The sequence below is a fragment of the Callithrix jacchus genome, chromosome 7 (assembly GCF_049354715.1).
Source record: "Callithrix jacchus isolate 240 chromosome 7, calJac240_pri, whole genome shotgun sequence".
Lineage (NCBI taxonomy): Eukaryota > Metazoa > Chordata > Mammalia > Primates > Cebidae > Callithrix > Callithrix jacchus.
This window is the reverse complement of record NC_133508.1, coordinates 63,126,188-63,149,429: the sequence shown is the minus strand read 5'-3', so window position 1 is coordinate 63,149,429 and position 23,242 is coordinate 63,126,188. Positions and strand designations below refer to the sequence as shown.

Sequence of the window (23,242 nt, the reverse complement as noted above, 5' to 3'; positions counted from 1 at the left end):
GCCCGCTATTTATGGTCTCTTCAATGCCTTCCAGCCAAGCCCCACCCCCAGCTTATGTCTCTCATTGTCCCACCTGTGGCCCTGCTTATGACCTCAGACTTGGGACTACAGGCACTCACCACCACACCCAGCTAATTTTTGTGTTTCTTAGTAGAGATGGGGTTTTACCATGTTGGCCAGGCTGGTCTCGAACTCTTGACTTCAGCTGATCTACCCGCCTCAGTTTCCCAAAGGGCTGGGATTACAGGCGTGAGCCACCACGCCCTGCCTATAGTTGTGTTTAATAGATATTTTTTGGCTGAGCACAGTGGCTCACGCCTGTAATTGCAACACTTTGGGAGGCCGAGGTGGCATAAGGTCAGGAGATCGAAACCAGCCTGTCCAATATAGTAAAACCCCATCTCTACTAAAAAATACAAAAATTAGCCAGATGTGGTGGCACATGCCTTTAGTTCCAGTTACTTGGGAGGCTGAGGCAGGAGAATCGCTTGAACACGGAAGCAGGAGGTTGTAGTGAACCACGATCACACCACTGCACTTTAGCCTGGTCAACAGAGTGAGACTGTGTCTCAATGAAAAAAACCAAATTTTTGATTTTACATTTAAATTAAAATTAAATAAAAGTTAAGAATTTAGCTGGATACGGTGTCTCACGCCTGTAATCCCAGCACTTTGGGAGGCCGAAGTGGGTGGATCATGAGGTCAAGAGATCAAAACCATCCTGGTCAACATGGTGAAACCCTGTCTCTACTAAAAATACAAAAAATTAGCTGGACATGGTGGCACACGCCTGTAATCCCAGCTACTAGGGAGGCTGAGGCAGGAGAATTGCCTGAACCCAGGAGGTAGAGGTTACGGTGAGCCGAGATCACGCCATTGCACTCCAGCCTGGGTAACAAGAGCGAAACTCTGTCTCAAAAAAAATAAAAAGAATTTAGAGCTAAGTGTGGTGGCATGCTCCTGTAGTCTCAGTTTCTTGAGGGGCTGAGGCAAGTGGATCACTTGAGCCTGGGAGGTAGAGGCTGCAGTAAGCTGTGATCATGCCACTGCACTTCAGCCTTGATGACAAAGCAAGACCCTGTCTCAAAACAATAAATATGGAGAAATAGGAACACTTTTACACTGTTGGTGGGAGTGTAAATTAGTTCAACCATTGTGGAAGACAGTGGTGATTCCTCAAGGACCTAGAAATAGAAATTCCATTTGACCCAGCAATCCCATTACTGGGTATATATCCAAAGGATTATAAATTGTTCTACTATAAGGACACATGCACACGAATGTTCATTGCAGCACAGTTTACAAAAAAAAAAAAAAATTCCTGCAAAGTCTACTTGACTCACCAATGCTCAGTGAGCATGTTTTCAGATAGAATCTGGAAAGGGGCTGAGCTTCTTATCTGGGTCAGAGAGAAGGGAGGAAAGAGCAGAACCAAAGGTCTGGAGGTGAGGAGGCACGACACAGACCCCCCACCCATGCCTTGCCTTTCTTAGGACTGAAATAAATATGGAGGCAACTTTGGACTTCCCATGGTTCATGGAGATGGAGGTTTGAGCCAATCTGTCACATCCAGAGAGGCAAAGGGACCTTGGAGGATCTCTAGACTGCCTCTGTGCTTGTAAATAGAAAAAAACCTGGAAGGGCCCATACCAGAGTGGTGGTATCTGCCTCTGGGAGGAGTGGGCTTGGAGAGGTGAAGATTTTCACTCTGGCTTCCTGGATGCCTGTATTATTTGAATTGTATTTAAAAAACGATTTTTGTTTTTGAGACAGAGTTTCGCTCTGTCACCCAGGCTGGAGTGCAGTGGTGTGATCTCAGCTCACTGCAACCTCCACCTCCTGGGTTCAAGTGATTCTCCTGCCTCAGTCTCCAGAGTAGCTGGACCACAGGCGTGTGCCACCATGCCTGGGCTAATGTTTGTATTTTTTTTTTTTTAAAGAAAGAAAGAGAAAGAGAAAAGGGGGAGAGAGAACAGGAGTCTTGCTCTATTGCCCAGGCTGGAATGCAATCTAAAAGTAGATATTAAAAACCTCTTTTATGCCGATAATTGTGCTTAACAGTGGAGACAGGAAGGAATAAGGAAAGAAAATAACAAACAGCCAACCAGTATTTCATTTAAACCTGTGAAATGCTATGCAAATGCTGAAGAGTGATTTGCTTCCATTTATGTGGTCACTTTCAAAATTGGTGTAATGTGATACTAAAAAAATGTATGTTCTGTGGACCTGGGGTGAAGAATTCAATAAATATTCATTGAGTTTACTTGTTCCAGGTCTGAGTTCAAATCATAGATGTCCCTGTTAATTTTCTATCTTGTTGATCCGTCGAATATTAACAATGTGGTGTCAAAGTCTCCCATTATTATTGTGCGGTAGTCCAAGTCTCTTTGTATGTCTTTGAAAACTTGTCTTATGTATCTGGGTGTTCCTATATTGGGTGCATATATATTTATGATAATTGACTCCTATTGTTACATTGATCCTTTTACCATTATGTAATGTCCTTCTTTGTTTCTTTTAGTCTTTGTTACTATTAAAGTCTATTTTGTCAGAGACGAAAGTTACAACTCCTGTTTTTTTTTTTCTCTCTCTCCATTTGATTGGCGAGTCTTCCTCCAACCTTTTGTTTTGAGTCTTTGTGTGTCCTTGCTTATGAGATGGATCTGGATACAGAGTGCCGATGTGTTTTGACTTTTTATTCAGTTTGCGTGTCTGTGTCTGATTGGGGCGTTTAATCCATTTAAATTTAGGATTAATATTGATATTTGTGAGTTTAATATTGTCATTTAATGCTAGCTGGCTATTTTGCCCATTAGTTGATATACATTCTTCATTATGGAGATACTCTTTACCTTTTGGTAAGTTTTTGGGATGACTGATACTGGTTGTTCCTTTCTGTGTGTAGTCCTTTTTTTTTTTTTTTTTGGGGGGGGGAGGAAGGCAGGAAGGAAGGGAATAAGGACGGTAGGGAGGAAGGAAGGGATGAAGGAAGGAAGGAAGGGAGGAAGCGGGGAGGGAGGGAGGGAGGGAGGGAAGGGAAGAAAGGAAATCAAGCAATGAAAGAGACATTGCCGACCTGGATCTAGAGGTTTACAAGTTGATTTCTTTTTTTTTTTTTGAGAGAAGGAAAGAAAAAAAAAAAAATAAGTAAAGGAGAGGAAGAAAGAGGAAGAGAAAGAGGGAGAGTAAATGGAAATATTGCTTTATTTTGAAAAAAATTGGGTATTAATAATGGCCAATCAATGTTTCATTTAAACTAATGGGTAGGTGTGATGTGGTATTAACAAGAATGTATATTTTGTGTATTTGAAGTGGAGAGCTCTATAAATATTTATTAAGTTTACTTGTTCTGGATCTGAGTTCGAGTCCTTGATATCCTTATTCATTTTCTGTCTCATTGAATCTTAGTCTCCTATCTGGGTGTTAGGATCGTTAGCTCTTGTTGTTGCATTGATCCTTTTACCACTATATCTTTGTTGCTTTAAAATCTATTTTATCCGATACAAGAATTGCAACTCCTGCTTTTTATTTATTTATTATTTATTTTTGCTCTCCATTTGGTTGGTAAATCTTTCTCCATCCCTTTGTTTTGAGTCTTTGTGTATCCTTGCATGTGAAACGGGTCTGGATGTAACATGCCATTGGGTTTTGGCTGTGTCTTTTGATTGGGAATTCAGTCAATTTTAATTTAGGGTTACTGCCATTTGATGTTGACTGGCTGTTTTATCCATTTGTTGGTGTAAATTCTTCTTTATGTTGGTGCCCTTTACTTTTTGGTGTATTTTTAGAAAGGCTAATACTGGTTGTTTCTTTCTATGTGTAATGCTTCTTTCAGAAGCTCTTGTAAAGCAGGCCTGGTGGTAATAAAATCTCTGAGTTCTTGCTTGTTCCTAAAAGATTTTATTTTTCCTTCAGTTGTGAAGCTTAGTTTGGCTGGATATGAAATTCTGGGCTGAAGGTTCTGTTCTTTGAGGATGTTGAATATTGGCCCCCACTCTCTTCTGGCCTGTAGAGTTTCTGCCGAGAGATCTGCTGTAAGTCTGATAGGCTTGCCTTTGTGGGTAATCTGACCTTTCTCTCTGGCTGCCCTTAGTATCCTCTCCTTCATTTCAACCCTGGTGAATCTAACGATCATGTGCCTTGGGGTTGCTCTTCTTGAGGAATATCTTTGTGGTGTTCTCTGTATTTCCTGGGGTTGAATGTTGACCTGCTTTGCTAGTTTAGGAAAATTTTCCTGAATAATATCCTGAAGGGTATTTTCCAGCTTGGATTCATTCTCTCCGTCGCATTCAGGTACACCTATCAAACGTAAATTTGGTCTTTTCACATAGTCCCACATTTCTTGGAGACTTTGCTCATTCCTTTTTATCCTTTTTTCTCTAATCTTTTCTTCACGTTTTATTTCATTAAGTTGGACTTTGACCTCTGATATCCCTTCTTCTGTTTGAACAATTCGAGTGTTTAAACCTGTGCATACTTCTCGGAGTTCTGTATTGTATTCTTCAGTTCCATTAATTCACTCATACTCCTCTCTAAGTTGTCTATTCTCAATAGGATTTCATCAAACCTTTTTTCAAAGTTCCTAGTTTCTTTACGTTGGGCTACAACTTGTTCTTTTAACTCACCGAAGTTTGTTATTATCCAGTCCTTGAAGAGTGATTCTGTCATCAGGAGGCGCTCATTCTCCATCAAGCCTTGTTCCATTGTCGATGTGGAACTGTGATCATCTTTAGAGGGAGAGGCGTTCTGACTTTGAGTATTCTCAGCTTTTTTATGCTGGTTTCTTCCCATCATTGTAAATTTATCCTCCTGTCGTCTTTGAAATTACCAACTTTCAGATTAGGTCTCTTGAGTGGACGTCCAGGTTGTTAGTTCCCAGGGCCAGAGCAGCAGCGTTAAAACTGATGGTTCTTTTCTGCCCAGGATTCTCCTGTCGGGCTTCCTTCTTGTTTCTGTAGTAGGCGACTCTGCCTTCCCGGGGCTCCAAACCTCGGTCAGAAGGGGAACCAGTCTCGTTTACTCTGCGCCGAGTGCTGCCGCGTCGAGGTGCCGGCAGAACTGCTGTGCCGGCCACGAGAGTCACGCCGGCGACTCGTGTGTTTCCACCACTGTGGGATCTTCTGCTCCGTGAGCGACCAGACTTTGTCTGAAAGTGTGGCGTCCTCTAGTTCTCCGCGCCTTCCCTGAGAGCTGCAATCCTGGGATGTTAGCGATCTGCCATCTTGGATCGTTCTTCCCCTGTGTGTAGTCCTTTCAGAAGCTTTTGTAAAGCAGGCCTGGCGGTGATGAAATCTCTGCGTGCTTGCTTGTTTGTGAAAAATGTTATTTTTCCTTCATTTATGAAGCTTGGTTTGGCTGGATATGAGATTCTGGGTTGAAAAATCTTTTCTTTGAGGGTATTGAATATTGACCCCCACTCTCTTCTCATTTGTAGGGTTTCTGCTGAGACATCTGCTGTGAGTCTGATAGGCTTCCCTTTATGGGTAACCTGACCTTTCTCTCTAGCTTCCCTTAGAATTTTCTCCTTTATTTCAACCCTGGTGAATCTAACAATTATGTGTCTTGGGGTTGCTCTACTTGAGGAATATCTTTGTGGTGTTCTCTGTATTACCTGGAGTTGAGTATTGTCCTGCCTTATTAGGTTAGGAAACTTTTTCTGAATAATATCCTGAAGAATATTTTCCAGCTTGGATTCATTCTCGTCACAACATTCAGGTACACCTATCAAACGTAAATTAGGTCTTTTCACATAGTCCCATATTTCTTGGAGACTTTGCTCATTCCTTTTTACTTTTTCTTCTCTAATCTTGTCTTCTCATTTCATTTCATTATGTTGGTCTTCGACCTCTGATATCCTTTCTTCTGCTTGATCAATTTGAGTGTTGAAACCTGTGTATACTTCGTGGAGTTCTGTATTGTATTCTTCAGTTCCATTAATTCACTTATATCTCTCTCTAAATTGTCTATTTTTCTTAGGATTTCATCAAACCTTTTTTCAAGGTTCTTAGTTTCCTTACATTGGGCTAGAACATGTTCTTTTTTTTTTTTTTTGAGACGGAGTTTTGCTCGTTACCCAGGCTGGAGTGCAATGGCACGATCTCGGCTCACTGCAACCTTCGCCTCCTGGGTTCAGGCAATTCTCCTGCCTCAGCCTCCTGAGTAGCCGGGATTACAGGCACGCACCACCATGCCCAGCTAATTTTTTGTATTTTTAGTAGAAATGGGGTTTCACCATGTTGACCAGGATGGTCTCGATCTCTTGACCTCGTGATCCACCCGCCTTGGCCTCCCAAAGTGCTGGGATTACAGGCTTGAGCCACCGCGCCTGGCCCGAACATGTTCTTTTAACTCACAGAAATTTCTTATTATTTACCTTCTGAAGCCTAATTCTGTTATTGGAACACACTTGTTCTCCATCAGGCCTTGTTCCTTTGTTGATGAGGAACTGTGATCCTCTGTAGAGGGAGAGGCATTCTGATTTTGAGTATTCTCAGCCTTTTTATGCTGGTTTCTTCCCGTCATTGTAAATTTATCCACCTGTCATCTTTGTAATTACCGACTTTCAAATTAGGTCTCTGAGTAGACATCCAACTTGTTAATTCACAGCACTGAAATCTGAGCAACCCACTGCACCGGCTAAAACAGTGGCGTCAAGATTCTTGGTGCTTTTCTGCCTGGGAGTCTCCGGTCTGTCTTTCCTCCTGAATCCCTTCTTCAATCAGCTGAATGGGCAACTCTGCCTTCACGGAGCTCCAAACGTCGACCAAAAGGGGACCCAGTCCCGTTTACTCTGCACTGAGTGGCCGCCAGCCACAAGAATCATGCTGGTGACCCATGGGGCTCCTCCGCTGGGAATCTCTTGGTCCATGAGCAACAAAAATTTGTCTGAAAGTGTGGCATCCTCTTGTTCTCTGCACGTTCACTGGGGGTTACAAGCCTGAGCTGCTAGTGATCGGCCATCTTGGATCATCTCGTTTTCCCCTCTGTATTTTTAGTAGAGATGGGGTTTCACTGTGTTGATCTCAGGCTGGTCTCAAACTCCTGACCTTGTGATACACCAAGCTTGGTCTCCCAAAGTGGTGGGATTATAGGCGTAAGCCGCCACGCCTGGTCAAAAAAATATTTTTAATGTGATCAGGTAATGTATGTATGCATGAATGATGTATGTATGTAAGTAGGTAGGTAGGTAGGTTAAGTAGGTAGTTTTTTTTTTGAGAGGGAGTTTTGCTCTTCTTGCCCAGGCTGGAGTGCAATGGTGCTGGCGCCATCTTGGCTCACTGCAACCTCCTTCACCTCTTGGGTTCAAGCAGTTCTCCTGCCTCAGCCTCCCAAGTAGCTGGGATTACAGGCATGTGCCACCATGCCCGACTAATTTTGTATTTTTACTAGAGACAGTGTTTCTCCATGTTGGTCAGGCTGGTCTGGAACTCCTGACTTCAGGTGATCTGCCTGCCTCAGCCTCCCAAAGTGCTGGGATTATAGGTGTGAGACACCGTGCCCAGCCGTAGGTAGGTATTATTTAGACTGGATCTTGCTGTGTTGCCTAAGTTGGAGTGCAATAGCACAATCATGGCTCAGTGCAGCCTCAACTTGCCAGGCTCAAGCAGTCTTGCTGCCTCAGCCTCCTAGGTGTGCGCCACCACACCCAGCTAATTTTTTTTTTTGTAGTGACTCAGTTTCATTATGTTGCCCAGGCTGGTCTTAAACTCCTACACTCAAGCGATCCTCCTGCCTCAGCCTCCCAAAATGCTGGGTTTATAAGCATGAGCCACTGTGCCTGGCCTGCTTTTATATTTAGAAGGAAAAGAAAACACTCCCCATTCCCTAAGGAATATATGGCAACTGTGGGAAATCTAGAAGATATGGGTAGGTGAGGGGAGTAAGAAGAAGTCGGCATCAACTCACTGCTGCCTGGCAGCCACTGCTTGCTCCTCCATTGCTGCTGAGCTCTGGGGAAATGCCTGGCCTCAGGGCTGGCCCTCCCTGGCACAGGCCCTGACAGGGCCCCACCATTTTGCTCCAACCTCAGAATAGCCAAAAAGACTGCTTCAGGGCCCAGGGGCTGGGGGGGGTCTTGGCTACCATGCCTGAAGAGCTCTTGCTTTGGAGTGGGGCCTGCTAGAGGCCTTGGGTATGTCTGGTTTGGATTTTGGGGCTGTAGTGGGAATAAGAAGGCCCTAAGGAAGCACTGGAGCTGCGGGAGTCATAATAGTGCCCATGGTATTGAAGGCACTGCCTTCTCACGGCACAGTGCTCAGGGCAGCTTATTGTGAGCAAGTCAGTTAACCTTTCTGGGTTTCAGTGAAATATTGTGAGGGTTAACTGAGGTAATGCATGTGCTACACTTAGCACAAGGTGATCTTGGTAAAAATAAAAATATTTCAAGAATTAGTCTTTGCTTAGCTATGTTCTGGAGACGGTGGTGGGAGGGGATGAAAGTTTTTCCATTAAACATGGGGTGCACAGAAATGGGGGTCCCTAGGGTCAGTGCTGTGCCTGGTAGGAGCAGGAAGGAAGAGTTACTGGAAACTCTGTTCCGGGGTAGTGGCCCTTTCAGAGGTTCAGAGGTAGAACATGCTGGGTGATGGGTGGCAGCAGCAGCAGCTTTAAGGGCAGGGGCACATGGGTTACATCCTTGAAGTCATGGAAACTAGTGTGGGAGGCAGGTGTGGACCCTACACTTCACTCTGCCATCATTATGGCCGAGGGTGTGCTGCCGGGGACTCAGTAGCATGTAAGTTTCTAGTGCAGCCTTCAAGCTCACACCACTCAAATTCAAGTCAGATTTAGTTGCCAATTACGTGACTCTGGGCAAGTTACTTAACTCACCTGGTGTCTCGATTCTCCCATCTGTAAAGTGGGGACAATGAGCTGGGCGAGGTGGCTCACACCTGTGTGAGCAGCACTTTGGGAGGCCAAGGCAGGCAGATCACGTGAGGTCAGGAGTTTGAGACCCGCCTGTCCAACATGGAGAAACCCTGTCTCTACTAAAAATACAAAAATTAGCCAGGCATGGTGGTGGGTGCCTGTAATCCCAGCTGCTCAGGAGGCTGAGGTAGGAGAATAGCTTGAACCTGGGAGGTGGAGGTTGCAGTGAGCCAAGATTGAGCCCCTGCACACCAGTCTGGGCAACAGAGCAAGACTCTGTCTCAAAAAAAAAAAAATGGGGACAATAAGGTTACTTCAGTTATTATCAGAATTAAATGAGATAAAGCATTTGAGAGAGAGCCAGGCTTATAGTGAGGGCTCAGAAGGGATGCGTTTGGGGTATTTTCTGCTTGCATTATGAGAGAGTGGCAAGTCTTCCGTGGGGGCTCTTTCTGGTTTTAAAAGTCATCATCTCCCAGGTGTCTGACCAGACATTTTTTTTTTTCTTTCTGAGACAGGATCTTGCTCTGTTGCCCAGGCTAGAGTGCAGTGACATGATCATAGCTCACCACAGCCTCAATCTCCCGAGTTCAAGGGGTACTCCTGCCTCAGCCTCCTAAGTAGCTGGGACTACAGGTGTGCATCACTATGACAGGGTAATTTATTTTTATTTTTGTAGAGATGTGGTTTTGCTATGTTGGCAGGTGGGTCTCAAACTTCTGAGCACTAGTGATCCTCCTGCCTTGGTCTCCCAAAGTGCTGGTATCACAAGAGTGAGCCTCTGTACCTGGACTGACTGAGACTTCTAAGAGGGCAATTTAAGACTAAGTTCCTCCTGTTCAGTTCTACTTCCAGCCCAGAAGAATAACAAAGCTTTTAACGAAATAAGAAAAAATAAAATAATTTCCCCAAAGTCACAGAGCTAATTCTCACTGCCTGCATTTTTATGGGAAATAAAGAGAATGTTTCTGCTGTGGTCAGTCAATAATGCCTCAAACTTCCAGTCCAGAGCCCAGTCCAGGCTCTGACAGTTGCCATTTGTGTTTTCTTTCATTCATTCATTCATTTCTGGGCCCATTTGCAGAACAGAATCATGGTTTGTGGACTGGCCTCTGGAGCCAACTGGGCCTGGACTCTTGGATATGGCAGTAAAGCATGTGTGACCTTGGAAGGCCTCTACAAGACCGTTTTGCACATATAAAGTGGAGTGATTAATTCACACATCCGAAGGCTGGTGTGAGGATGAAATGAAACAATCCATTGAATCAGTGAGAACTATTTTCAGCTGCATGTTCCAAGACCCCCAATGGATGCCGAAAACCGTGGAAAGTACTGAACCTGATTACTGTCACTCAGAAAATGTTTCTGTTCATATCTTCCACACACAAATTTAATGCCTTTTCCAACTAAGCACTTGTCACATATTGTGGCTGTAACTTTTGCAGTTTGAAGTGTGACAGAAAAACTAGCACAAATTTCTTTTTCCTTCTTCACAATTTCATGGAGAGAAGATTCATTCTTGGCTGGGTGCAGTGACTCAAACCTGTAATCCCAGCACTTTGGAAGGCCAAGGTAGGCGGATTGCTTGAGGTCAGTAGTTCAAGACCAGCCTGGCCAACGTGGTGAAACCAGTCTCTACTAAAAATACAAAAATTAGCTGGGCATGGTGGCACATACCTGTAATCCCTGCTACTTGGGAGGCTGAGGCTCAAGAATTGCTTGAACCCAGCAGGCAGAGGCTACAATGAGCCAAGATCGTGCCACTGTACTCCAGCCTGCGACACAGAGGGAGACTATGTCTCAAAAAAAAAAAAAAAGAAAAAAATCATTCTTACTGTAATCTTAGTATCAACTTCAGTGTATAATTTTTTTTTTTTTTTTTTTTGAGACAGAGTCTTGCTCAACTGTTGCCCTGGCTGGAGTGCAGTGGCATGATCTCAGCTCACTGCAACCTCCGCCTCCAGGGTTAAAGCAATTCTCCTGCCTTAGCCTCCTGAGTAGCTGGGACTACAGGCACATGTCCCCATCCCAGGCTAATTTTTGTATTTTTTTTTTTTAGTAGAGATGGGGATTCACCATGTTGCCAGGCTGGTCTTGAACTCCTGACCTCAGGTGATCTGCTCATCTCAGCCTCCCAAAGTGCTGAGATGATAGATGTGAGCCACTATGCCAGGCCTGATTTTATTTTCCCTTGAAGTAGAGAACTCTCATTTTTTCACTTAAAGAAAGCACTTTGCAGCTTCTCTTTGGCATAGCCACATTACAAGTATCATTTCTCCTGTGCTTTGAAGCCATTATCAAGTAAAATAAGGGCTAGCTGAACACAAGCACTGCAGTACCTCAACTGGTGATCTGATAACCAAAATGGCTCTGAAGTGACCAATGGGCAGGGAGCACAGACAGCATGGACATGATGGACAAAGGAATGATTCATGTCTTAGGCAAGAGGGAGAGAGATGGTACAAGATTTCATCATGCTACTCAGAATGGCACATAATTTAAAATTATTATTTCTGGAATTTTCCAGTTAAAATATTCAGACCTTGGGCAACTGAAACCACGGAAAGTCAAGCAGCAGATCGGGGGGACTATGGTACCTGACAAAAATAAAGGCATTCTGCTTCACTGAGTATCTGGAGGGTGGGAGCTCTGAAGTTGGCTGGACAGCTCAGTGCCATCCCAGGCTTCCCTCTGCTCTGCCGTCTTCAGTGTATTGGTGTTTGGCCTCAGGGTCACAGGGTGGTTGTTGTAGCTGCAAGCTTCAGGTCCTCATAAATATCTCAAGGAGGAAGCAAGCAGGGAGGAAGCAGTAAGTCCTTCTCTAGAAATCTTTTTCCCCTCAAGAAAATCTTTTTCAAACTTTGATGGGGACAACAATCACATAAACAGTTTTTTGTATATATATTTTTTGAGATTGGGTCTCGCTCTGTTGCCCAGGCTGGAGTGCGGTGCTGTGATCATGGCTTACTGCAGCTTCCACCTCCTGAGCTCAATCAGTCCACTCACCTAAGTCTCCCAAGTAGCTGGGATTACAGGTGCATGCCACCATGGCCAGCTAATTTTTAAAAATTTTGTAGAGACAAGGTCCCACAGCTGGGCGTGGTGGCTCATGCCTATAATCCCAGCACTTTGGGATGCTGAGGCAAGTGGATCACGAGGTCAGGAGTTCAAGACCAGCCTGGCCAAGAAGGTGAAACCCCGTCTCTATTAAAAATAGAAAAATTGAGCTCCTTCCTTTTGCTGCTGCTGCCGCAGCCATGAGTATGCTCAGGCTTCAGAAGAGGCTCGCCTCTAGTGTCCTCCGCTGTGGCAAGAAGAAGGTCTGGTTGGATCCGAATGAGACCAATGAAATCGCCAATGCTAACTCGCGTCAGCAGATCCGGAAGCTGATCAAAGATGGGCTGATCATCCGAAAGCCTGTGACGGTCCATTCCCGGGCTCGCTGCCGGAAAAACACCTTGGCCCGCCGGAAGGGCAGGCACATGGGCATAGGTAAGCGTAAGGGTACAGCCAATGCCCAAATGCCAGAGAAGGTCACGTGGATGAGGAGAATGAGGATTCTGCGCCGGCTGCTCAGAAGATACCGGGAATCTAAGAAAATTGATCGCCACATGTATCACAGCCTGTACCTGAAGGTGAAGGGGAATGTGTTCAAAAACAAGCGGATTCTCATGGAACACATCCACAAGCTGAAGGCAGACAAGGCCCGCAAGAAGCTCCTGGCTGACCAGGCTGAGGCCCGCAGGTCTAAGACCAAGGAAGCACGAAAGCGCCGTGAAGAGCGCCTCCAGGCCAAAAAGGAGGAGATCATCAAAACTTTGTCCAAGGAGGAAGAGACCAAGAAATAAAAGCTCCCCCTTTGTCTGTACATACTGGCCTCCGTGATTACATAGATCAGCCATTAAAATAAAACGAGCCTTTATCTGCTAAAAAAAAATAAAAAAAATAAAAATAAAAAAATAAAAATAGAAAAATTAGCTGGGTGTGGTGGTGGGAGCCTGTAATCCCAGCTACTCAGGAGAATTGCTTGAACCTGGGAGGCAGAGGTTATGGTGAGCCGAAATCATGCCACTGCACTCCAGCCTGGGTGACAGAGCAAGGCTCTGTCTCAAAAAAAAAAAAGAAAAAGAAAAAGTCCCACTATGTTGCCCAGGCTGGTCTTCAGTTCCTGAGCTCAAGTGATCCCCCTTTGGCCTCCCAAAGTTGCTGGGATTACAGGTGTGAGCCATCATGCCCAGCCACCTAAACTGTTTGTTTTTTGGTTTTGGTTTGGTTTCTGAGATAGTGTCTCACTCTGTCGCCCAGGCTGGAGTGCAGTGGCGCAATCTCAGCTCATTGCAACCTCTGCCTCCCAGGTTTAAGCAATTCTCCTGCCTCAGCTTCCCAAGTAGCTGGGATTACAGGCATGTGCCACCATGCCCGTCTTAATTTTGTATTTTTAGTAGAGACGGGGTTTCACCATATTGGCCTGGCTGGTCTTGAACTGGCTGGTCTTGAACTTCTAATCTTGTGATCCACTGGCATCGGCCTCCCAAAGTGCTGGGACTACAGGTGTGAGCCGCTGTGCCCAGCCCTAAAGTTTTTAAAGCCACAGTCCTAGGCACCATCTCCTGGGATTCTGACTCTGTGGGTCTGAAGCAGGGCCCAAGAATTCACAGGTATGCTGATGCACTGATCTCCAAGAGATAATGGTGGTATGGGTTAGGTTGTGTCTCATCCTGGTGTTACCCTTGGCCCTTGGGAAACAGGTGGCTAAGGAAAGGATTAAAATGCTGATACTAGACTTGGAAAGGTGGGAGGGTAATGAGGAATGAGAAATTACCTAATGGAGGCTGGATGCAGTGGTTCATGCCCGTAATCCCAGCACTTTGGGAGGCCAAGGCAGATGGATCGCCTGAGGTCGGGAGTTTGAGACCTGCCTGACCAACATAGAGAAACCCCATCTCTATTAAAAATATAAAATTAGCTGGGTGTGGTGGCACATGCTTGTAATCTCAGCTACTTGAGAGGCTGAGGTGGGAGGATCCCTTGAGCCTGGGAGGCAGAGATTGAGGTAAACTGAGATTGTGCCACTGCTATTCAGACTAGGTGACTGAGAGAGACCCTGTCTCAAAAAATAAGTAAACAAATAAAATATTTTAAGTGAATAACCAAAGTAGAGAAAATGTATAGTATGCTATCTTCAAATAAGAGGAAATATATATTTATCTGCTTATATTTTTTAAAATGGAAAGAAAATTACAAGTAAAAATGGTCACTAAATGGGAAGGGGAGGGAATAAAGAGGAGGGCACGGGAAGAGAAACTGGACTGCCTTGAATATATCTTGTTTTGTAGATTAGAGTTGGAACTACAACTATTTTATATAATTAAATTTAAAATAAAATAAATTCTTTTTTTTGGAGATGGAGTTTCACCCTGTCTCCCAGGCTGGAGTGCAGTGGTGCAATCTCAGCTCACTGCAACCTCTGCTTCCTGGGTTCAAGCGATTCTCCTAGCTCAGCCTCCTGAGCAACTGGGATTACAGGCATGTGTCACCATGCCCAGCTAATTCTTTCTGTATTTTTAGTAGAGATGGGATTTCATCATGTTGGCTAGGCTAATCTCGAACTCCTTACCACAGGTGATCTGCCTGCCTTGGCCTCCCAATGTGCTGGGATTACAGGTGTGAGCCACCGTGCCAGTCCCAGCATGCCTTTTGTTATTCTAATACTCTTGTGTATTATGGGATAATAGAACTGAGTAACTATGATACTCTAAATTTATAATTCAGGATATCACTGAAAACATTCTCAGAGTGTTGAAAAAAAGTATATAGATGTGAGATAAACTCTTAAGTATTGATTTGAATTGAAAGCATCTGTAGAGCTGAAGATTTATTTTATCTTAAAACATGTGCTTGGCTGGGCGTTGTCACTCGTGCCTATAATCTCAGCACTTTGAAAGGACAGCCTGACCAACATGGAGAAACCCCATCTCTACTTAAAATACAAAATTAGCCAGGAGTGGTGGCACATGCCAGTAATCCCAGCTACTAGGGAAGCTGAGGCAGGAGAATCACTTGAACCCAGGAGGCAGAGGTTGTAGTGAGCGGAGATCACGCCACTGCACTCCAGCCTAGGCAACAAGAGTGAAACTCTGTCTCAAAAAAACAAAACATAACATGTGCCTTATGCTCTGTCCCCCAAAAATATCTAGAAACAATAACCAACACAGTGGCAATGATCATTCTAGAAGTTAGATTCTGATCCTGTAGTGCCAATCACTACTAAAAGGAACCACGTTTGTTTTTTTTTTCCTAGAAATAGCCGATTCCAGGTTTGGAGCAAGAAATGTACAAGATAAGATTGGAACTTCTATCATATTAGATAGCAAGGAAGTTGTCAAATACTACTAAGGTTGTATTGAAAGGACTCAGGAGCCAACTTAGCAAGATCCCACTGACCAAAAATAAGGACAATTTGAGCATCAGTAAGTTTAATAATTGCAGTGAACAGAAACATGAAATACGTTTGGTGATCATGATACAAAAATACTAAACAACTTACTAGTCACCTAAGGAGGATACTACTAAACAAACTTATTATTTTGAAAAAGGCAAAGAGAATATCTGGATATTTATCTTCTTTTTGCAATATGAACTTTAACTCTGGGTTAAAACAACGGATGAGTGAACCTTTCTCTTCATAAGGTATCTTAGGTACCATATAAATAAAGAATAATTAGAACATCACCATTTTATAACCCTTGATGAACGAAGGCAGAGATTTTTAATGGCTGTAACATACAAAAAGAAAGCCAACCACACATCATGAAAACACATTTCCTGTGAGGTTTTCTTGCCACAAAATCTGAATCCAATCACACCTCTAGATCCATTCTTAATTAACAGGAAATACAAACAATAGAGAAAACTGTTAGAAATGACATAAAAAAAAAAAATAAATAAATAAATAAAAAAGAAATGACATATAGAGATATAATCATTAGCTGAGCATGGTGGTGCATGCCTGTAATCCCAGCTACTCGGGAGACTGATGCAGGAGAATCACTTGAACCTGGGAGGCGGAGGTTGTGGTGAGCTGAGATCGAGCCATTGCACTCCAGCCTGGGCAACAAGAGCGAAATTCCGTCTCAAAAAGAAAAAAAAAAAAAAGAGAGATAGAATCAGTAAAACCCAGAGTATGAGGAATAGAGATAGAGACAGAAGTTACAGGCTCAAAGAGATTTAAGAGATATGCCAACCAAATGCAATGTATGGATCTGAATTGGAATCTTTTTTTTTTTTTTTTTTTTGAGACAGAGTCTCTCTTTGTCACCCAGGCTGGATTGCAATGGCGAGTTCTGGCTCATTGCAACCTCCACCTTCTGGGTCCAAGCAATTCTCTGCCTCAGCCTCCCAGGTAGCTTGGACTTCAGCAGGCGCCACCAGGCCCAGCAAATTTTTCTATTTTTTGTAGAGATAGGATTTCACCATGTTAGCCAGGCTTGCCTCAAACTCCTGGCCTCAAGTGATCCTCTTGCCTCGGCCTCCCAAAGTGCTAGGATTATAGGCGTGAACCAAGGACCTGGATTAGATTCTAATTCAAACAAATGCATTTTTAAAAGATACTTGGACAGTTAGAAATTTTAAAATTTGGCCGGGCATGGTAGCTCACACCTATAATCCCAGCATTTTGGGAGGCCAAGGCAGGCAGATCAAAAGGTCAGGATTTCGAGACCAGCCTGGCCAGCATGGTGAAACCATGACTTAACACACTCACTGGAAATATGCAATGAAGGGGAGTGAGAGATGAATCTGGAATAACTTTCAGGTGTCTAGCTTGAGGGATGGAATGGGTGGTAGTGCTTTTGTTAGGGGCATGTGAACCAGAGCAACTCCATCTTAAATAGGAGCTAGGTAAAATGAGGCTGAGACCTGCTGGGCTTCATTCCCAGATGGTTAAGTCATTCTAAGTCACAGGATGAGATACAGCTGTGTCATAAAGACCTTGCTGCTAAAACAGGTTGCAGTAAAGAAGCCAGCTAAATCCCACCAAAACCAAGATGGCAATGAGAGTGACCTCTGGTCGTCTGCACCACCAGTGCCATGACAGTTTACAAATGCCATGTCAATGTCAAGAAGTTATCCTATAAGATCTAAAAAGGGGAGGAATAATCCACCCCTTGTTTAGCATATCATCAAAAAATAACCAAAAAAATGGGCAACCAGCAGCCCATGGGGCTGCTCTATGGAGTAACCATTTTTTCATTCTTTTATTCTTATTTTTGAGACAGAGTTGGAGCACCTGTAGTCCCAGCTACTCAGCAGCCTGAGGGAGGAGAATCTCTTGAACCCGGGAGGCAGTGAGCTGAGATTGTGACAATGCACTCCAGCTTGGCAAAAGACCAAGACTCCATCTTAAAAACATAAATAAATAAAAATTTAAAAACCAGAAGTTCTAGCCCAGAACTGGAGTGTAGTGGTGCCATCTCAGTTCACTGCAACCTCCGCCACCAGGTTCAAGCAATTTTCCTGTCTCAGCCTCCTGAGTAGCTGGGACTGCAGGCACACATCACCACGCCTAGCTAATTTTTATATTTTTAATAGAGATGGGGTTTTACCATATTGGTCAGTCTGGTCTCAAACTCCTGATCTCAAATGATCCACCCACCTCAGCCTCCCAAAGTGTTGGGGTTCCAGGTGTGAGACACTGCATGCAGCCTCCTTTACTTTTTTAATAAACTTGCTTTTGCTTTGCACTGGGGACTCATCTTGAATTCTTTCTTCCTCAAGATCCAAGAACCCTCTCTTGGGGTCTGGATTGGGACCTCTTTCCTGTAATACTTTTACCAGATTGTGGTAGAGGACGTGCGTTTGTGAAGAGCAAGGAGAGTTGGGTTTTGGTTATGTTGAGTTTGGGGTGCCTATGGTACACCTGGATTGGACTACACAGAAGGGTGTTGGAAATACTGACCTCAAGAGAGATGTGGGGGTGAGGGATCGGGCCACTTGATAACATCATGAGGAGAAACTGAATAGGAGGGGATTGCAAAGGGGCTGGGGGGGGTCTCTATTAAAAAAAGAATTAAAAAAACACAAACATTAGCCGGGGGTGGTGGCAGACACCTGTAAGTAATCCCAGCTATTCAGGAGGCTGAAGCAGGAGACTTGCATGAACCCAAGAGGCAGAGGTTGGGGTAAGCCGACAAGTTCTGGCTGGGTGTGGTCGCTCATGCCTATAATCCCAGCACTTTGGGAGGCTGAGGTGGGGAGATCACGAGGTCAGATCAAGACCATTCTGGCCAACATGGTGAAATCTCATCTCTACTAAAATACAAAAAATTAGCCAGTCATGGTGGCGCACACCTGTAGTCCCAGCTACTTGGGAGCCTGAGGTGGGGGAATCACTTGAACCCAGGAGGCAGAGGTTGCAGTGAGCTGAGACTGTGACACTGTACTGCACCCCAGCCTGGTGACACTGCAAGACCCCACTGCAAATAAATAAAAAAAATAAACTAGAAGTTGTAGCCCAGAAAGAGGTCCAGAAAAGTTTTTGTTTTTTTTGAGACAGAGTCTTGTTCTGTTGTCAGACGCCAGGCTGGAGTGCAGTGGCGTGATCTTGGCTCACAGCAACCTCCACCTCCTGGGTTCAGGCAATTCTCCTGCCTTAGCCTCCCGAATAGCAGGGACTACAGGCGCGTGCCACCATGCCTAGCTAATTTTTGTATTTTTTTTTTAGTAGAGGCAGGTTTCACCATGTTGGCCAGGCTGGTCTTGATCTCCTGACCTTGTGATCCACCCACCTCGGCCTCACAAAGTGCTGGAATTACAGGTGTGAGCCACCGTGCCAGGCATCAGAAAAGTTTTTATTATACTCTAAGTTCTGGGATACATGTGCAGAACGTGCAGGTTTGTTACATAGGTATACATGTGCCATGGTGGTTCGCTGCACCTGTCAACCTGTCATCTACATTAGGTATTTCTAGCCAGGCCTCCCAACCCCCAACAAGCCCCAGTGTCATATTCCCCTCCCTGTGTCCATGTGTTCTCATTAGAAAAGTTTTTAAAAGGAGGAAATGCTTAGACTCCTACCTCACACACTATACAAAAATTAACTCAAAATACATCAAAGACCAAAAATGAAGAGCTAAAACTATTTAAAACTCGTGGAGCACACAGGTGTAAATCTTCATGACTGTGGAGTAGGCAATAGTTTTTTTTTTTTTTTTTTTTTTTTTGAGACGGAGTTTCGCTCTTGTTACCCAGGCTGGAGTGCAATGGCGCGATCTTGGCTCACTGAAACCTCCGCCTCCTGGGTTCAGGCAATTCTCCTGCCTCAGCCTCCTGAGTAGCTGGGATTACAGGCATGTGCCACCATGCCCAGCCAATTTTTTGTATTTTTAGTAGAGACGGGGTTTCACCATGTTGACCAGCATGGTCTCGATCTCTTGACCTTGTGATCCACCCGCCTCGGCCTCCCAAAGTGCTGGGATTACAGGCGTGAGCCACCGCGCCCAGCCTGGCAATGGTTTCTTAGATATAACACTAAAAGCACAGTAACCAAAAATAAGTAAACAGGACTTCATCAAAATTAAAAACTTGGTTTGTCAAAGGATGGTATTAAGAAAGTGGAGGAGGGCCAGGTGTACTGGCCACTCCTGTAATCTCAGCACTTAAGGAGGCTGAGGCAGGAGGATCGCTTGAGTTCAAGACCAGCCTAGGCAACATGGTTAGACTCCATCTCTACAAAAAAATTAAAAAAGTAGGGCCAGGTGCAGTGGCTCAAGCCTGTAATCCTAGCACTTTGGGAGGCCAAGATGGGTGGATCACCTGAGGTCAGGAGTTCAAGACCAGCCTGGCCATCATGGTGAAACCCCATCTTTAAAAGATTAAAAAAAAAAAAAAAATTAAAAAATTAGCTGGGTGTCGTGACACATCTGTAGTCCCAGCTATTCAGGAGGCTCACCTGAGCTCAGACACCAAAGCTGCAGTGAACCGTGTTCATGCCACTGCACTCCAGGCTGAATGACAGAGTGAGACCCTATCTCCAAAAACAAAACAAAAAGTAAAGAAAAAAAAAAAAAAAAGACAACACACAGAATGAGAAGATTATGGATTTTATAAAGATCTAATATGGAAAACAGATAAAGAACTCAGGCTCAGTGTGGTGGCTCAAACCAGTAATCCCCAACACTTTGGGAGGCTGACAGGTAGATCACTTGAGGCCAGGAATTTGAGACCAGCCTGGCCAACATGGAGAAATCCCGTCTCTACTAAAAATACAAAAATTAGACCAAGCGTGATGGCTCATACCTATAATCCCAGCACTTTGGGAGGTTGAGGTGGGTGGATCACCTGAAGTCAGGAGTTCAAGATCAGCCCGGTCAATATAGAGAAATCCCATCTCTACTAAAAAATACAAAAATTAGGCCAGGCATGGTGGCTCATACCTGTAATCCCAGCACTTTGGGAGGCCAAGGCAGGCAGATCACTTGAGGTCAGGAGTTAGACCAACCAGCCGGGCCAACATGGAGAAACCCCCTCTATTAAAAAAAATAAAAATTAAAAATTAAAAAAAATACAAACCTTATCTGGGTATGGTGGTAGACATCTGTAATCCCAGCTACTCAGGGGCTGAGGCAGGAGACTTGCCTGAACCCAGGAGGCAGAAGTTGGGGTGAGCCAAGATCAAGCCACTGCATTGCAGCCTGGGTGATAGAGCAAATTTCCATCTCAAAGAAAACAAACAGAAAAAAGGCCGGGCTCAGTGGCTCAAGCCTATAATACCAGCACTTTTCAAGGACGAGGCAGGCAGACCACCTACGGTCAGAAGTTCAACACCAGCCTGGCCAACAGGGTGAAACCTGTCTCTACTAAAAACACAAAAATTAGCTGGGCCTGGCTGGGCAGGGTGGCTCATGCCTTTAATCCCAGTACTTTGGGAGGCTGAGGCAGGCAGATCACGAGGTCAAGAGATCGAGACCATCCTGGCTAACATGGTGAAACCCTGTCTCTACTAAAAACACAAAAATTAGCTGGGTGTGGTGGCACCCTCCTGTGGTCCCAGCTACTTGGGAAGCTGAGACAGGAGAATCCCTTGAACCCAGAAGGAGGAGATTTCGTGAGCTGAGATCGTACCACTGCATTCCAGCCTGGTGACAGAGCAAGAGTCCATCTTAAAAAAAAAAAAATTAGCAGGGTACGGTGGTAGTCACCTGTAACCCCAGCTATTCAGTAGGCTGAGGTAGGAGAATCACCTGAACCTGGGAGGCAGAGGTTGCAGTAAACTGAGATCGTGCCACTGTACTCCAGCCTGGGTGACAAAGGAAGACTCAGTCTTAAAAAAGAAAAAATTAGTTGGGCATGGTGATGCACGCCTGTAATCCCAGCTGTGCTACTTGGGAGATGGAGCATAAGAATCACTTTGAACCGGGAGACGGAGTTTGCAGTGAACCAAGATCGCACCACTGTACTCCAGCCTGGGTGACAGAGTTGAGATTCTGCCTCAGAAAAGCCCCCCCAAAACAAAAAAACTAGTTAGGTGTGGTGGTGCGTGCCTGTAGTCCTGGCTACAAGGGGAAATCATTTGATCGCAGATCAATACTACAGTGAACCATGTTTGTACAACTGCACTGCAGCCTGGGAGACACCATAAGCCCATCTCAAAAATAAAAAACAAAACTCTGAGGCTAGGTGCTGTGGCTCACACCTGCAATCCCAGTACTTTAGGAGGCTGAGGTGGACGGATCGGCTGAGGTAGATGGATCACCTGAGGTCAGGAGTTTGAGATCAGCCTGGCCAACGTTGCAAAACCCCATCTCTACTAAAAAGCAAAAGTTAGCCAGGCGTGCTGATGCATGCCTGTAATCCCAGCTACTTGGGAGGCTGAGGCACAAGAATCTCTTGGGCCTGGGAGGCAGAGGTTGCAGTGAGCCAAGACCTTGCCACTGTACTCTAGCTTGGGGGACACAGCGAGACCCTGTCTCAAAATAAAAGGTAGCTTACGCCTGTAATCCCAGCATTTTGGGAGGCCAAGGCAGGCAGATAACCAGAGGTCAGGAGTTTGAGGCCAACCTGGCCAACATGGCAGAAACCTATCTTTACTAAAAATACAAAAAAATTAGCCAGGCATGGTGGCGGGCACCTGTAATCCCAGCTACTCAGGAGACTGAGGCAGGAGGAACTGCTTGAACTCAGGAGGCAGAGATTGCAATGAGCCAAGATCACGCCACTGCACTCCAGCCTGGGCGACAGAATGAGACTCTGTCTCAAAAAGAAAAAAAAAAGAAAAGAAAAGAAAAGGAAAGAGAGCTCTTACAACTCAACCCAGAAACAATACTTTTCTGAGGAGAATGTTAAACACACACCCACCCCCTAATTAGAAGTTGGGCAAAGGATATGAAAAGACACTTCTTTAAAAAGATACACAGGCCAGGCACAGTGGCTCACACCTGTAATCCCAGCACTTTGGGAGGCTGAGGTGGGCAGATCACCTGAGGTTAGGAGTTCAAGACCAGCCTGGTGGCCAACATGGTGAAACCCCGTCTCTACAAAAATACAAAACTTAGCTGGGTGTGATGGCGGGTGTGTGTAATCCCAGCTACTTGGGAGGCTGAGGCAGGATAATTGCTTGAACCTGGGAGGCAGAGGTTGCAGTGTGCCAAGATCGCACCATTACACTCCAGCCTGGGCAACAGAGCAAGACTCCATCTCAAAAAAAAAAAAAGAGGGCCAGGCGAGGTGGCTCATGCCAGTAATAAACTTCAGGAGGTTGAGGCAGGCAGATCACGAGGTCAGGAGCTTGAGACCAGCCTGGCCAATATGGTGAAACCCCATCTCTACTAAAAATACAAAAATTAGCTGGGTGTGGTGGCACACGTCTGTACTCCCAACTACTTGGGAAGCTGAGGCAGGAGAATTGCTTGAATCTGGGAGGCACAGGTTGCAGTAAGACAAGATCACACCACTGCACTTCAACCTGGGTGACAGAGCAAGACTCTGTGTCAAAAATTAAATTAAAAAAGAAACAGGGTTGCTATGTTGGGCAGGCCTAAGTACGGTGGCCAATCATAGCTCACTATAGCCTTTGTAGTTTGTGACTACAGGCAGGCAACCACCACCATACCTGGCTAATTTCTGTATTTTTGTAGAGATGAGGTTTCACCATTTTGGCCAAGCTGGTCTCAAACTCCTGACCTCAAGTGATACTCCCACCTTGGCCTCCCAAAGTGCTGGGATTACCTGGCCTGTAAACCTGTCTCTTAAAAGAAAGTAAATAAATGAGGCTGGGCACAGTGGCTCACGCCTGTAATCCTCGCACTTTGAGAGGCCAAGGCGGGTGGATCACCTGAAGTCAGGAATTCGAGACCAGCTAGCCAACATGGTGAAACCC

At 44.9% G+C, this 23,242-nt stretch overlaps 1 pseudogene across 1 annotated transcript; it reads left to right on the top strand.

Moving 5' to 3' along the window:
• The first annotated feature begins 12,107 nt into the window (after window positions 1-12,107).
• On the top strand, window positions 12,108-12,842 carry LOC100385238 (large ribosomal subunit protein eL19 pseudogene; annotated as a pseudogene). The gene has a single exon (XR_013519882.1). The product of XR_013519882.1 is annotated as a large ribosomal subunit protein eL19 pseudogene (transcript).
• The last annotated feature ends 10,400 nt before the right edge of the window (window positions 12,843-23,242 follow it).